The following is a 15,795-nucleotide window of genomic DNA, read 5'->3' as shown; positions in this document are numbered from 1 at the left end:
GCTGTCCTCATCCTTGCCAGCATGAGTGGTCCCCCGGGGAAGGTGGTCCTTAGACAGGGAGACCATCCTCTGGGACAACACCGTGGATGCCAGAGCTGAAAGGGACCATCCAGCTTGGCATTTCCCAAGATGTTCCACTGCTATCTTCAAGACTTATTTTGCATTAGAAAGGGAGGTGGAAGGAGTGTAGTCGAGTTTGGGAAATGCTGGGTGAGGCAAAGAGTTGCCCATTTCCCAGGGGAGGGAAGATGTGTCTGCAATCCTTCCTTTTGTGGACTGGTGTTCCTGAGAACCCACTTTGGGAAACCTTCATGTGGTCTCAGCTCATGATTTTCAAATCAGGAGACTGAGGCAGAGGCAGGGTCTGTGACCAGCCTAAGGTCCCACAGTTAGTTCCAATTCACAGTGATGCTCCACAGCAGTTCATGGCTCACAAGTCCCGGTCCCACCATGCCCTCCTCTGCTCCACCAAGGAAAAGACTAAGAGGGAGGTGGGTATTATCACTAGCCTTAACTTACAGGTAGGAAAGCAAGGTTCTGAGGTAGGAACCCAGATATGCAAATCTATATGCAAATCTCCACCTTCCCATGACCCCTCTAGGCTCTCTAAGGGAAAAATGGGCTTCACAGGTAGGCTTAACCCAACTTGGATTTTCAGGGGAAGGAGAGAAGGTGGGGGGGAGGGTGTTTCAGCTCTCAGAGATAACTTGACCATCCTTTCTGCTACGAAGGGGAAACTGTGAATAACTGCAGGGGCTGCGGGGGCTGGGGGGCTGGGGGGCTGGGGGGCTGGAAGCCTGTGTTGTCCACGGTGTTGTCCAGAGGATGGTCTCCCTGTCTAAGGACCACCTTCCCAGCCTGGCTTTAGTTGGTCCTGAGATACCAGGTGGCCTTGGGCAGTCTACCTGACCCAAGTCTCCTCATCTGTAAGTTGGAGATAATAGAATACTAACACCTGCATGAGAGCAGTGGTCACGACAATGACTGAGGCTACTACCATTTCTTGAATGTCTGCTATGTGCAAGGTCTGTGCACAGACAGGTCTGTGCTCCATCTTCTCAACCTGTGGCGAAGGCTGTGTGTTATGTTTATATGATTAGCAAGTCTGTTTTGCAGATGTGGAGACCCAAGCTGGAGATGCTAAACATAACTTTCTCAGAATCACAGAAATCACAAAGGGTAAAGCTGAGAGTTGAACCCAGGAAGTCTAAGAGGAGCCTAAAACAAATTAGTTGCCCAAGAAATTCTGGCTGCTGTGATATTGACAGTAGACTCTGGCAAACTGTTTTAAAGAAGTTCATAACAGCAGGAGCCCTGAAGCACATCAATGGAAACTTCAATTCCTCCCCACCCAGACCACTCAGCACCCCCTTGCTAAAGACACCCAGGTGCGAGAGATCTATCTCACTGTGTGACCTTCGGCCGGTCCCTTCTAGGGTTGGACAGAGACCCTCCAAGGGCCCTCCCTGCTTGCAAAGGCCAAGTAAGTGATTCAGGACACTTCCCTAGGTCTTTGGACCCAGTCTGTCCCCTCAGCCAGGGTGCTGGCTTGTCCGAGCCGTCTGCCTTGTTCCCCAGCTTTAGTCAAATTCACCAGGAAGCTGGGTAGGAGTTTGGGCTACAGACAGCAGCCTGGGCAAGGGCCAGGTACCTGGCATCTTTTCCCCAGTCCTGTCCTGAGCCCACTGGCTCTTCCTCACATGCTGCCACCTGGGCCTGAAGCAGGTGACTCCCAGAGTTCCTGCAAGAGTGCTCCTTCCCTGCTTTTCCATCCATGGAGGAAATGATGGCAGGGACGAAAGCAGCAGGGACCATTATCCCTGCAGAGGATGGAAAACAGCACTTAGAGGGCTGGGTGGGGTTGGGGGTGGTGGGCAGGTGAGGAAGAGGCCTGGGCAGATGAGACACCTTGTGCCCTCCCTAGAGGGTTCAGGTTTTACTTCCCTTAAATCTGCGATGCAATCAATATACTGTTACTTTTCAAAAATATGCTGAGATCCTGGGTCGAACCTGGGGGTACTGCTGAAAATGTCCCTTATTTCTTACCCTGAGAGTTCAGAAACAAGCCCTGCCCTCCAAGTTTAGCTGGCCCTTCCAAGTCAAAGAAGAACAGCATTTCTTTATGAGCTCTGAAGAGTGGCTGACAGAGCTGCGCCTGGCCAGCAATAAATGCTCAATAAATGTTTAATAAACCAATGGGCTGAAGAACGGGGTTCCAGGTCCTGGCTCTGTCACCAATTTGCTGCTGTCCTTGTATATGGTCAATTGTTTCCATAGTTGGGTGTCTTGGGTGAGAAAAGGGAAGGTCAGACTAGGTAAACCCTGTAGCCCCCAATGCTATACCACATTCTTAGAGGGGCAACACAGAGCCAGGGAGCTTCCAGAGTAGAAGGAGGGTTCAGACATCTTTTCCCAGTGCTCCAAAGCAAAAAGGAGGACAGGCTCTAACTGCTGGTTGGGACTCCCCAGGGCAGGGGTTTGGAAGGCAGCACGGCCACCCCTCCCCCCTCGCTGCCCTAAGCCCAGTGTCTGTGGGCGGATGATGAGAGTTGTTGGGAAATGGGAATGGAGGGGGGGCAGGGAAAGGATGGCAGTGGGTGCAGTTTCCATGAAAGCCAGACACCAAAAAATGACTTTGGAAGAGCCACTGAAAAGTACAAAAAGATTATATTTTAATAGATCCCCCCCACCCCAATCACAATAGCTTTGCCATTTTTTGGCAAAGCAATCATCTGCACGGAATTGGACCCTCCAAAAGATCAAGAACCTGGGCAAGACTGGTGGGAGAGAAGGGAGAGAGCCCCCCTGCCTGGGAGAGGCAGGCATCTGTCCTCTGCAGACACCCTGGCCAGCAGATAGAACCCTGGGGGCCCCAGAATTCGTGTGTGTGTGTGTGTGTGTGTGTGTGTGTGTGTGTGTGTGTGTGAGAGAGAGAGAGAGAGAGAGAGAGAGAGAGAGAGAGAGAGAGAGAGAGAGATGTTTGTAATAGGTAATGCCAGCTGGGGAACAGTCTTCAGGACAAATGAAGCCCCCAGCCCCTATTTCTGGGGAAAATGCATCTGGAGGGTTCACTAGCCCTTGGGCAATTCTAGACCTGTCCTGAAATCTCCAGGGACAAAGATCACAAAGTCAGACCACCGCAAGCCCCCGATACCCTGCCACCACTAGTCACTGAGGCTCCAGGCCAGGTGGCCTCAGTTTCCCTATCTGTCCAGTGAAGGGCTGAAGCTGATGATCTCTAAGGGCCGTGCCAGTTCTGACAGTCTGTGATGCTAAGATTCTACAGAAAAAGCATACGACCTACCGTCACGCAGGCCCCCACCTCAGAGACCTGGAAGACAGTCTCCGGTCCCCGCACCGTCTGTCCTCAACAGCCTGCCATAGCTGAAACCTTCAAGTGGTTACAATTACAGCCAGGCTAACAGGATTAGGGGCGCGTTGAAATCTAAGAAATCTAATTAGCTCAGACACCCTGGCCTCCCCCAGCACGGTCCTGTAGTAACCCCAGCAGCTGGGCCTGACAGGTGGGGCCCGGGGCCTTCCCAGGCTACAGTCATTACCTGTGCAGGTGTGCCAAACTGGGCCAGGCTTCCTGGGGAGATGCCAGGTCAGCCCGCCCAGCTGCTCCCTGCTCTGGACCCCACCTGATGCAGCCTTGTCCTGGGGCGGCGCTCAGATGAGCTTCAGAAAATCAGGCACAGGTCCTGGGCAGCAGGTAAGCTGTGTAGGGTGCAGAAGGAACCCAAGGGCTTCCACAGGACAGCAACCCCACTGGGCCTGGGCACTGACTCAGCCGGAGGAGGGGCAGGTTGAGTCAATGTCTGTATCTATAGAAACCATCACAGCGCAGGGAAAAGCTTTGGGCCTCACAGGAACCTGGGGCCTACGAGCAGTTCTGCTTCCTGCTCCAGGGCCAGGGATGGCGGTGAAGGCCCACGCACAAACACGTGTACCCAGGAAGTCACGGCAGGATTTGGGGTTCAAAGCAAGCTCAGGGGCACAGCTGGCTGGTGGGGTGGACTGTGTGCTGCCAAAAGTGGGAGAAGGGACAGGTGAGGCTCACCTGTACCTTTCCTGGGAACAGCTGCTCCTTCTTAACCTCAGGTCCCCACCCCTATTCTTGGGGTCCACACCAGCTCCGGCACAGTATCCTGTCCAGCTGGTGGCTGGGGAGGCGACAGCACGGAGTGCTGGCATCTGGAAGGCCTGAAGCTGAGTCTTGGCTTAGCCACAGCCGTGTCAGCTCTGCGAATCTCAGTTTTCTTCTCTGTGAAATGGGAGGCACTGCAAATAGAACCTAGCTTCCACTGTTACTGTTAGAGTTCGTTGAAGTTGGAAAGTGCTTTCAAATCCACCAATGCCACACAAAGGCAAGGGGCCATGATTATTAATGTCATCGTGTGCCCCATGGCAGGCAGCCAGCTGATAGTGGTTAATTATTTATTTGGACTGATCTTCCTGCTCTGAGTGGACTGTAAACTCCAAAGAAACAGGAACTGTCTTACACATTTCTGAGTCTCTCGCTGGCCATAGGCTTCACACTGCGGACTCTCAGGAAATAGCTACGGCATCCATGCTGGACCCCTGACCAAACCCCACCCCCTGCTATGCATCCCCTTCCTTCTCTTCATGCCTGATCCAAGGACAGAAAGTGCCAGGAGGCAAAACCAGCACACAAAGACAGAGGACGGAAAGCAGACCCTTCCCCGTTCCCACAGGTCACTCCCAATAAGGCTGGAAACAGCCACTTAGAGGGTGTCCCCCCATCTCACATCACTATGGCTCACCTGGACACTGATCTTGAATCTGTGATCATTCAGGAAAGAACGAATCTGTGGTGTGGAGGGCCCCTAGCACCTCACCTCTACCAGAGTGAGAGTCAGGAGGGGTTGATTTCCAGAAGGTACGCCACGCAGTAGTAGAGCATGATAACAGCCAGGCCTGTCCATTAAAGGCTGGGGCTGCCCGCAGGTGGTGAGAACCGTGTCATTAGAGGCATGCAAGCCAGGGCTAGACAGTAAGTTGTCAGGGAGTCGGCTTGGATGGAAGAGCAGCATCTGGAAAATGCTTCTAGCATCCCAGTCTAATCCTTTTGTGCTCGATCATTCACTCTGTGCCCAGTGCCTACCAGGCTTTTGGAGGACACATGCCCAGGGCTCTTGTGACAACATCTGTCTCATCTTCACAGCAATCAAGTAGATGAGAGATTTTGCCTTTGGATCCATTTTACAAATGAGGAGACTGAGGCCCAGCAGAGTGAAACTACCGGCCCACAGGAGCCAGCCATCTACAGCCTCCTGACACCTCCTCCCCATCTCCTCAGGTAGCAGAGAAGATCCACATAATCATGACGAGTTTTTGGACTCTTTTTCCAAAGCCTGCGCCTGGGACTGGTTCTTTTCTGCCACCCTGTATCGTCCCGGAGGGGAGAACCCAACCTCAGAACCATCTGTGGAGCTTACAGCCCCGTCAGGCTCTCCCTCCCTTCATCCTTTCGGGCTCTAGGGACAAAGATCACCGCCCTGCAGGGCGTGGGCTGAGGCCACTGTGTCCTGCTGAGAAACCAGAGTAGTCACCAGGCAAGACTATAGCAGTGTCCAGGGTAATTACAGCAGCCCGGCCTTTGTTGTCCACACAAAATCTAAGGAACCTCATAAAGATGAGGTAGCGATAGGAGCCAGGCAAGGGCTCTTGGGAGCGAAGTTATGAATGAAAATGTATGGGACCCAGTCATGGCCTGGCAGGCCCTGCTTCCTGGTTCCGTGACAGAGTGCCCAGAGAAGCTTCCGGAAATTAACTTGTTGGTTCCCGAATTTCTTAGAGCAACATCTCTCCCTGAGGCTGGGATCACAGCTGCCTACTGGACCCTGGCCAAGGCCAGAGAAGTTAGTATCAGCGGCTTCACACATGGGTACTCTTATGACAAAACTCTCAGGACACAGCAGGCCTCAAAGTGTCTTCCTTCCTTATCCACCATCTCTGTCAATCAGGAAAAAAAAATGAAGTCTGCAGCTCTTCTTTGAGGGTCCTTCCCTCTGCAATCTTCCCAAATGAGTTGGCGATGGACACCTAGCCATGGTGGGGCACCATGAATGGTGGTAATGTGTGACTGTCGCCATGGAAGTGTGTGTGTGTGTGTGTGTGTGTGTGTGTGTGAGAGAGAGAGAGGGAGGGAGACAGGACCCAGGTTTTGTGGCCAAACCCCACAGTTTCTGGACCTTTGTTCACTTTGCTCCTGGCTGTAAAGAGCAGGATCCTCCTTCCCTCTTTCCTTAGAAGGAAAAAAGGGACATTTTGTCCCCACAATGAAGCCAGCAATCCTTGTTCTGCACAGACAGGGCTAGTTAATTAAAATTTCTCTAAGTCCAGCAATTTCTTATTAGCAACCCTTCTGTGAGCCATACGCTGAACGCCTCAAAACTCAATCCAAAAACCATTTGAAACTTTTGAAATCTCCCTACTGCTCCACCCCCCCCCCCACCAAGTCACTACCACCAACTCTCAGAAGTCTAACATTTGGAGATTTACATGTGAAAACAGCATTTCATAACCTCGTGACTTGGGACAAGGAGATGCTTCTGTCCTTTCGGGAGAAACAGAACACAACCAAAATCATAAAACTCAGAAGAAAACACCATCTCCCTCCAAATGCATTCCCTTGGCCCCAAGTTACACGTGCTCTGTGGCAGATACAGCTTCAATGTGTCTTTTGTTTGATGCTGGTGTTTCAACATCCTCAACTTGAATTAAGAAAGGTCAGCACGAGGCTTGGGGCATTCACAAACCACACCACTGAGGCCAAGCAGTGAGCAAGCAAGGGGCCAGGAATTCCCCCCACTCTGGACCCCCTCCAAAAGCAACCAGGACAGAGAAAGTGAGGGACTTGCTCCCTCTTCTAAACTTCACAGAGAGCTTACAAGCAACTTTTAAACTCCCCAGACCATACAAATGCCAGTGAAGGCAAGTTGGAGTTCATTGCCAGCCAAGCTGCCCATTCTGCAGCCCCAGTGCCTGCCTCTTTATCTCCACCTTAAAAAAAAAAAAAAAAAAAAAGCAAAGCCAGGCACCTCTGGGAACAGCCTCTGGCCTCCTGCCCTGACCTGTGTAACCAGCCTGTCTTCACACCCACAGGGAGGAGGAGACAGCACTGGTTAGCCCTCTGGTCCACCAGGCCATGTCCCTGGGTTGCAGCAGAGGGACAAACTGTTGCTCAAGAAAGTCCTCCAGAAAACCCTTGGCACCAAAAGGCAACTGCGGGTGGCTCCAACCCAGCACCAAGCCAGTGGCTTCTACCGGAGGCTTCCCACTGACCTTTTAAATCTGTAGAGTTGGGTCTTACTCTCCCATGCCCTGAGCAGTCTACCCAGGGGGCTCCAAATGACCATGGCAGAGCAGAGAGGAGGAAAAGGCTGGCGGAGCAGTGCCCTCACTCTGCCAGCCCAGCCGCCAGCTTCTTGGAGGACCTCTGAGAGAACATTTGTTTGGGCTGCCAAGTTAAATCTTCCTCCCTCATGTCAGGGCATTGGAAAAGCAGTCAGGGGAGAGGAGAAGGGGGAGAGCGGGGGAAGGAGCAGCGGGAGGGAGGGAGGAAGGGAGGCAGGCGAGCAAGCTCTCGGAGCCCCATTTACTCGGGCACTGTCTGCCCTAGAAGCTGGCGCTTCGCAGGTAGGTGCAGCCGGGACTCTGGACACCCAAGCAGGGGGCCCGTTGGCCAAGCCTCTGGGGTCCGTCACTGGGTGCCAGACGCCCTAGGCTCCCACCGGGGGAGTGGCTCTCGCTGTGTGCCCCGCCGGAGGGGCGAGGTGGTAAGGGAAGCAGAGGAAGAAAAAGTTTGCGGCAGGTAGAGGGGGAAAGCCGGGTGGCCCCGCCACAGGGCTGTCCCTCAGGGAGGGGTGGGGGGCCCCGGCCCACTGCCATGGCGCGCTCCCGCCGGGGTTGTTTACATTCCTGGAGTGTCTTTTAAACCCCGGGCTGAGGCCGGCTCCCGGCCATCTCCGGCGGTTCCGGGGCAGTCTCCCGTGAAAATCTGTTGGCGCACAATGGCCGAGAAGGCTGCCGCCCCTCGCCCGCGCCCCCGCGGCTCCGGGGCGGGGATCCTGCCCTCCACACTGGGCCCTCTCCCAGCCCGGCTGGCTTCCTGGACAGATGTCCCCGGTGAGGGGGCGACGTGCGCCCGCTGCTTGTGCCCCAGACGCCGAGGCCGCGCTCCCCACTGTTTTCTCCCCAACCTAGACGCCAGGAATGTGAAACAAGCTTCCAGAGCCCGACTTCCACCCCAGTTCCAGCCCCAGCCCGGCTCGGCACCCCAACCTCCGCCCCGGCCGACCTCCCACTCCCCCGGGGCCGCCGCCGGAGGCGAAGAGGAAGAAAGAACACGGGGAAATTACTTTCGTATTTGCAACGCGCGCGCGCACACACGCACATCTTCCCTCCCGACTCCGCTGCTGGCCGGGGCAGCCCCGTCCAGGCGTTGCCCTTAATGCCCCTTCGGTTTCTAAAGACCTACAGGGAGCGCCTACACACACCCCGCGACGTTCCCCGATCTTACGGTGCGCAGAGCCTCCCCAGGCAATTCACACACAAACAACTTAACCGCACCCCCACTTCCCATTTACAAAAGTGTGCGTTTTCCCTGGAAATTCAGATGCACAACTTAACACCACCATCCCTTGCCACCCCAAAATCTGGCGCCTTCCCTTCCTGGCTGTTTTCACACACAGGAGCAACTTCGAGTCTCCCCAAAGGAGGAGAGGGAGACGGCGGGGATCCTAGCCCGGTCCTTTCCTCCCTCCCGCCTTTCCAAATCCCTGTCCTGCCCGGCCCCCGGTGTAGTACAGAACTAAAGCTGCGGGCGCACGGGCAGGAGGCGGGCACCAGGTCCGCGCGCGCACAGCCTTACTCAAGCTCCGCACACCCGAGGAGCCCCGGCCCCCGCTCGCAGCCCAAGCCGGCTCCGAGCAGCCTGGCGTTCGCGGGTCGCCCGGGCCTCGGCCCCCAGCCGCCACAGAAGAGCGGAGCGGAGCCAGGTTGCCGGCCGCTCGCCTGGCTCTCTTCTGTCCCCAGCAGACCCTTAAACGGAAAAGCCCCAAGCATCCGACGCCCCGCGCTCGCACCCCAGGAGTACACCCGGAGCGGGAGGAAGGCCCGGGGACAGCGGGCGCCCTGGTCTGGCTACAAACTTACCAGGCACTGCGAGCGCCGCTGCTGCCGCTGGAGGACGCGCCGCTGCCGCCTCCGCCACCGGCGGGCAGGGCCGACTCCGGCCCGGGGGAGCGCTGCGAGGGCGCCGAGATCAGCTCCGCTCTGGCTCCTGCTCCGCGCGGACCTGGGCTGGGGTCACGGCGCTGCGCTGGGCGCTGCTCGATAGCTCGGCCGCCCGATCGCCGATCGCTCGCCCGCCGCCCGGCCGCTAGCTCTCCCGGGCGCCTGCCGCCGCTCGCTTTTTTAATGTCCACAGACAGTGAAAAGGAACTCGGCGTTAGGGGGTGAGTAAGTGAATCAACTCGCCCGGAGCCGAGCAAGTTGAAGTGTCAGATTACATTGGCTATTCTATTTCCAAAGGGCCCCGCGCCGCCGGCCTCCCGCAAAAGCCGGTACGGAATTTAAGGCGGAGCGGAGCGCGGAGCCGCCGCTGCCTCTGGCGCTCGGCTCCGCTCGCGCGCTCTCTGCGCACTCGCCGCTCTCTTTCCCTTTCCTTTTTTCCTTTCTTCACCTCGCCTTTCCCTTCATTTGCCTTCTTTCTTCACTGCTTCTCGGCCTGAGCCCTCTTCAAGCGTTTCCCCTCTCTGGCTCTGATGGGCTTTGCGCGACGTCCTCCACCCCCTCCACTCACCTCCCCCTTCTTTCCTCCTCCCTTCATTACTCCCTGATCGCCCCCATCTCCACCCCAGCAAGTTTGGAGTAATGCTGAAAGAAATGCTGCGCCTGGGAAGGGACCACGTTGGGGAGGAGGCTAAAATCAGCCGGTTCGCTGGAGTGCTCCCCTTTGCTCTAAAGCCCCCGATTGGAATGCACGCCGGGCCGAGAACATTGTCAGGTCCCGAAATTGGGGGTGAGCGAGTTGCTAACAAGATCGCCAATTCCTCTGGGGGCTTTGGCGTTCTTCCCATAGCCCGGAGACAGAAGGGTGCACCGTGTAAAGGACAGCCCACCACTACCGCCAAAGGTGATGTTGAGGGAGGCTGGAGCTCGGCACCCCGACAGCTGAGAAGGAGCAACGCGTCTGGTCTGTCCTGGGCACGCAACGCATCTAGAGGAGTGTAGATTACCCCAAAGGCCCTGTGGAAGCAACCTGGGCCCAATAGGCATGGGCGGGGTGGGGGCGTTCGGACCTGGACTGAAGAGTCCCGAGCTGGGCACTTGCCCAGGGGTCGCGGAGAGCAATGGCACTCACAAGGCTCAGCTGGGTGTTCCCAAGTCGAGTCATTCCCCTCGCGATCCCACCCCTGACAGCATGCATCCAAGTGCTCGCCCACCTTGGCTCCTGTCCACTGCCACTCATAAGGAAACTCCTACACAAATGGCACACGCATTGGCGCCCACACTCAGTATTACAAACACGCTTCCTCGCGCATACACACACGCACTTTCCCTCACAAATATTCGTGTACTCGGCCATAACAAGCACACTCACAGGCGCACGCAATTGTACATGCACGCACACATCGGTGTACAATCCCACATACACTCGAAAAGCAAAACACGAAACATTACCCTGTGCACTAAATCCTCACGTTCACGTACACATACAAACAGACGTCCTCCTCCCTTCCTCTTCCACACCCCTTCCTCAAGCCCACCACTCATGATTTGCAGCACCCACAGACCAAAATCATAATCAGCGCTATAACAGCACAGGTTGGACACGACCACACGCTTGCGCTCCCGCACGCGCTCCCCTCCCCACCCAAGCCGGGGAGTCTGCGGCTCAGCGCCCTCTGCGGATTCCAGGTGTAGAGATAAATCCGCTATCCATGTTTTGCAGCCCGCCGCAGTGTCGGAGGCGAGGCGAGGAAGGGAGCTGGAATAACAAAGGCAAGTTGGGGAGAGCGCAAGGGGGCGCAGCCCGGGCCGGGCCAAGGGGGGAGCCCTGTTTGGCCGGGGCTTGGGAGGCTCCAGGGTCTGGGGCGCCGGGAGCTGGAAGTGGGGGGGCAGGGACAGTGGGGGTCGAGGGGCGGGGCCGCTGCGTGACGTCAGAGAACAATGACACCGCCGGGGGCGGACACCGGGAGGCAGCCGGGCGGGGGTCTCCCGCGGGGCCTGGGATGAACGGAAGACGTCTTGGCTCGGCTAGGGCCGTTGCCCGATTGACGAGGCCGGCTTGGGAGTGCGGACGTGCCACGAAGACTCGGGGGGTCGTCCTCGGCCTTCTGGGAGTGATCAGCGTGGACCCTGGGCCAGTGTGGGGAGCAGGCCGGAGTACCTTTCTCACCCCCATTTTAGACATCTTTCAGAAAGCATCTCTGACCTCGGCTTGAACTCCTTCAGGGCCCACGAGATCACTCCTTTCACAACTGAGGGAGAGGAGGCAAAATGAATTTGCCAGCCCTGAATTCATTCTCAAAGCTTCACTAGTCTGACAGCCAGAGAACTCAGCCTGGATTCCTGAGGGCTCAGAGGACTGCAGCTCAGGTCCACAGAGGCGTGAGGGGCGTGGGGATGCTGGGAGCCTGCTTGATTTTCCCAGGGGAAATTACGCCTCTCAGTGTCATTAGGTGCAAGGGAAAACACTCCTTTCTGGGCCTCAGTCTCAAACTGCCACACGGGCTGCTTTCTCGCTGCTCTGGCACAGGTGGCAGATAAATATCCTTGGGGAGGTTGGATGGTATGAAAGCACTGCTAGACCTCTAGCGACGACCAGGGAGGCATGGTCCCAGCACATTCCTGTGGGAGGGAGCCCCTTCCCCTCAGCCTCTGGATAGCCCACTTTCCTAAGTACGGATTTAGTTGGGGTGCAGGGGAGGCAACCTGAGAAAACCTTGACCTGACTCAGAGCTGGAAGGTAGGAATTCTGCTTGCTAAATGGCTGTTGGAGCCAGGGCTTGCCCTCTACTCCCAGCAATTCATAGCACTGCAACAGCTCCAATGACACCTCTGCCTCAGGTCCAAAATCTCAGGGCAGAGTTTCTGATGTATAAGGACCTGAAGAGCAAAAATCCAGCCGCAGCCAAGAACTCGAGCAGTTCCTGTTGTCTCGATGGCCATCTAGGTCAGGATGCTCAGTGAATGATGGGCTTACCACCTCCAGGAAGTGGAAGACGCAAGTGACCTTGGGGATGACCATTCATGTTTAAAAGCTCCTGTCTAGAACGCCCCTTACCCCCACCCAGGTCCCTTTACATCTTAAAACTAGGAAGCTACTGAGAAGGGAGAGGAGCTAAGCCCAACACACAAAGCAAGTCCAACTCTCTGTAGCATGGAGCCTGGGGGAATTTCAGCTCTTCCCAGCTGGGCAAGCATGGCAACTTGACAGCAGCACGTTGAAGAAATCACACCTGGGCCCAGGCCTCCTGGGGACACCGGGCACTAGTCCTTGGGACTCAGGTCCTTGCTGTCTCTATTCATCTTTCTGGGAAATAACAAAGCAGGTTAGATCCCTTGGGGTCTTGGAAGAAGCTATGACTTATTTAGTACCTAATGTGTGCTGGCTACTCTGATGAGGGCCCCTTGGCATTAGCTAATTGAATTTTCACATCGTCTAGAATTAGGTACTATTACCATCCCCCCTTCAGAGAAACCTGTTCTGTGAGTGACTTGCCCAAGGTCAATCAGGATTCAAACTCTGGCTCTCATTTCCTGCTGGCCCCTCAGCCCCAGCTCTGCATCCTCATCCACGAACTCTCTTTATGGTCTAGGCAAGCTGCTAGCCCTCCGTGGGCTTCTGTAAACCAAGGGCAAGGACTAGGGCAGTGGTCAGGTTTCTTTGAGGACTCTGTGTCCTGAGCCCCCACCCTCTGGGTCTTGGCCTCTGTGGGCCTGGATCTCTGGGGGTGAAGCAGAGAGGAAAGCGCTCTTACATTCTACCGGCTGAGAGCTGGAGGATGGGTCCCAGTCAGGTAGTGCAGGCCCATAAGTCACCTGGCTCTAGAGGCAGCCTCAGTGCTCATTAGGAGGGTGCCTGCTGCATGGGGCTGGCCCCTGGGCACCAACGTGGGGTCCAGCCCACACCCACCTTCAGAGAGCAGACTCGTGTGTTATTAAATTCCTTGTGTTATGGGAGCTATCATTGGGGAACCTGGCAACTGGTTAGGCCTGGACTGGGAGAGCAGGGATCCAGGAAGTCCAGGGTGGGGAGCAGGAGGAGGTCAGTGGTGGGAAGCTCTAGGTCCTGGGGCAAAGCAGAGGACCTGTGCAGGGTGCGAGGGGTCCAGCCTCAGTCTGAGGGCCCTCGGTGGGCTGGGGAACAGGGGCACACATGGGGGTGGATTCCTGCCTCTCCAGGGCTGCCCTCTATTTCCATTCTCCACCCTTCACTTCCCAAAAGGAAGCCAGGGGACTAAGGGGAAGAGGGAAAGTCACACTTATTGAGTGCATACTGTACACCAAGCACTTTGGAAATATTCTCTTGTTCCGTCTCCTCCACAAGTCAGAAAGTATAATCCCCCCCCCTGAGGAAAGAAACTCAGAGAAATTAAGTGACCTGCTCAGGATCTCACAGCTATTCAGTGGGCTGGGACTGGTCCAGGTCTGGGCTGGGCCTCTGGGTTGAGAATGGGACTTACCTTCATCTCAGCACTGGCTCTGGGGCAGAGAAGGTGATCTTCTACTTTGGAGTGGAGTGAAGACCCCCACTCACTGCCAGGGAATGATTAGGGCCTCTCCCATAACAGTGGGGTAACAGGGAGTCCATTCAGTCTTCTCACCTTGGTGGATCCGGGAGGCATCTGGCTGTGGCCCAGCTTAAAGGCCTGTGCCTCTCTGGGTGGGTGGTTGCATCCAGCAGAGAATGGATTTCCCTCGGTACATCAGGCTGCCCTGGTCCACCTTCCCATATTCCGAACACAGTACCCCTCCATTCACTGAGGCCACGTCCTTCCAGCCTTCTTGGTTCTCCTAGGCCCTTCCACCAAGCACTCAGGCTTCTCCGTTTCTATTAAGAGTTCTGCCCTGTGGTCCCAGACACAGTTCTGCCACCACGCGCTTCTTACAAAGAGAGGTTGGGGAGGGTAGACTGAGCCTGCCTCAGGAGGTGGCCCACCGCTGCCCCTAACTCACCGCCGCCTTACTTGCTCTATGGTTTGAGCACATCACAGACTCTCTGTGCTCTGTTTCCCCCATCTGTCGAGTTAATGTGGAACACACAGGGCATGTCCAATGGAACTATTGCCTCTCACTGTCCTTTGATTCTGTAAGTTTGAGCCTTCGATCCTTGGACTGAGCCATAGTGAACTTCGGGGCTGGAGGGGACCCTGCTTTGGGGAGTGTGCTCAGTCCTTGGCCAGATAGGGAACTGTGTGCACAGAGGGATCTGTGAATATATAATGACCTTAACACTTTGCTTCATGAGGTACCTCTTACCCACTGAACCTCACCTCAGCCCTTTTACTGGTGACTAAACTGACTCCCAAAGGGAGGTGGTGGCTTTTCCCGTGGCCACACAGCTGGGAGTGCCAGAGTTGGAACAAGAACACGGCCTCCTAATCCAGCACTCTCTCCCCTGCACCAGTGATCCCAGAGGAGCAATCTGGGAGCCAGATCCTCCACCTGGCACTGCTGGGGGAAGTCTGGAACAAGCCGCCGCAGGAGGGCCAAGCCTCTTCTTTAGCCCTTAGCTCCTGCGCCCTGTGGAGAGAGTCTCTCCTCTCTGGCACTGGAGGGACTGGGAGAAACTAGCCTCAGCATCACCCCTCCTCACCTGGACAGAAGGCTTCTAGTCTCAAGGCTCATCCCCCTTTTGTCCTGCCCCTGTCCTGTAGCCATGTTGAGTGGCTTTCAGAATTGCCAGCATTATATACATACTCTTACCTCCTCATGCTCTTCCTGCCTCCTGGCCTACCCCTCCTAACCTTCAAGGCTCCGTCACAACCAGTTGCTTAGAAGTCTATCCTGATAACTCTAGCAGGTGTGCTATCTACCTGGTGTCAACCCCCATGTGCTGCTGCTCCTACCTCCAGGATCAGTATCATTATAGCAAATACTTATTAAGCCCTTACTATGTGCCAGGTGTATCTCTTACACATGAACTCCTTTAATCTTCACATAAGCTGATTAGTAGTAGTAGTTACTTGGCCATTTTACAGATGAGGAAACTGAGAGGAGTTTCATTTGCCAATGTGGCACCTCACCAGTTAGGGAGGTTATTTGGACGTGTACCCCCACACCCCCACCACCTCTCCCCAAGACCGCAGGCTTAGGATGGCACAGTGCTTTATCCCATAAGCCAGCATAGAGCCTGGGTGACTGACAGGCAGTCAAGTGCAATGGGAGAGGCAGGAGTCACACAAGGATGACCCAGCCCTCCAGGAGCTTACAGGGGCTATCGGAAAGGACTGCCCGGACTGAATGCTACTCTTAAGAGTTTGGGGGATGGAGAAGAGTTGGCATTGAGTGGGCTCTGGACTCTGGGCTCTGGACTTCAAGCTCTGGTGGGGGCAGAGACCGGAGCAAGACATGGACCTATCCAAGGTCACACAGCAAGCGTGAGACAGCATCTGGGTTGAGTCCTGGAGCTCTCAATGTGATGTGCCTTCTTGCCCCTTGTAGCCAGCTGTGGGGCTCCTGTATCTGCGCTTTTTTTTTCAAGGACACTCGGTCCCAGATGCCTCCACGATGCTGAGCTGTTCAATGAGTGGCTCC

At 55.7% G+C, this 15,795-nt stretch overlaps 1 protein-coding gene across 5 annotated transcripts in view; it reads right to left on the bottom strand.

Moving 5' to 3' along the window:
* ZMIZ1 (zinc finger MIZ-type containing 1) overlaps nt 1-9,520 on the bottom strand; it is a 228,497-nt gene extending 218,977 nt beyond the window's left edge. For 4 of the 5 annotated variants that reach the window (XM_053663897.1, XM_053663901.1, XM_053663900.1 and 1 more), the window contains exon 1: nt 9,184-9,519. The gene's annotated coding sequence lies outside the window, so the exon portion shown is untranslated. Of the gene's footprint in view, nt 1-9,183 lie in introns of all 5 variants that reach the window. The other variant, XM_053663902.1, reaches the window with a different exon arrangement.
* Nucleotides 9,521-15,795: the final 6,275 nt, after the last annotated feature.

The sequence above is a fragment of the Artibeus jamaicensis genome, unplaced genomic scaffold (assembly GCF_021234435.1).
Source record: "Artibeus jamaicensis isolate MK-2021 breed Jamaican fruit bat unplaced genomic scaffold, CSHL_Jam_final contig_332, whole genome shotgun sequence".
Lineage (NCBI taxonomy): Eukaryota > Metazoa > Chordata > Mammalia > Chiroptera > Phyllostomidae > Artibeus > Artibeus jamaicensis.
This window is presented reverse-complemented; position numbering and strand designations above follow the sequence as displayed.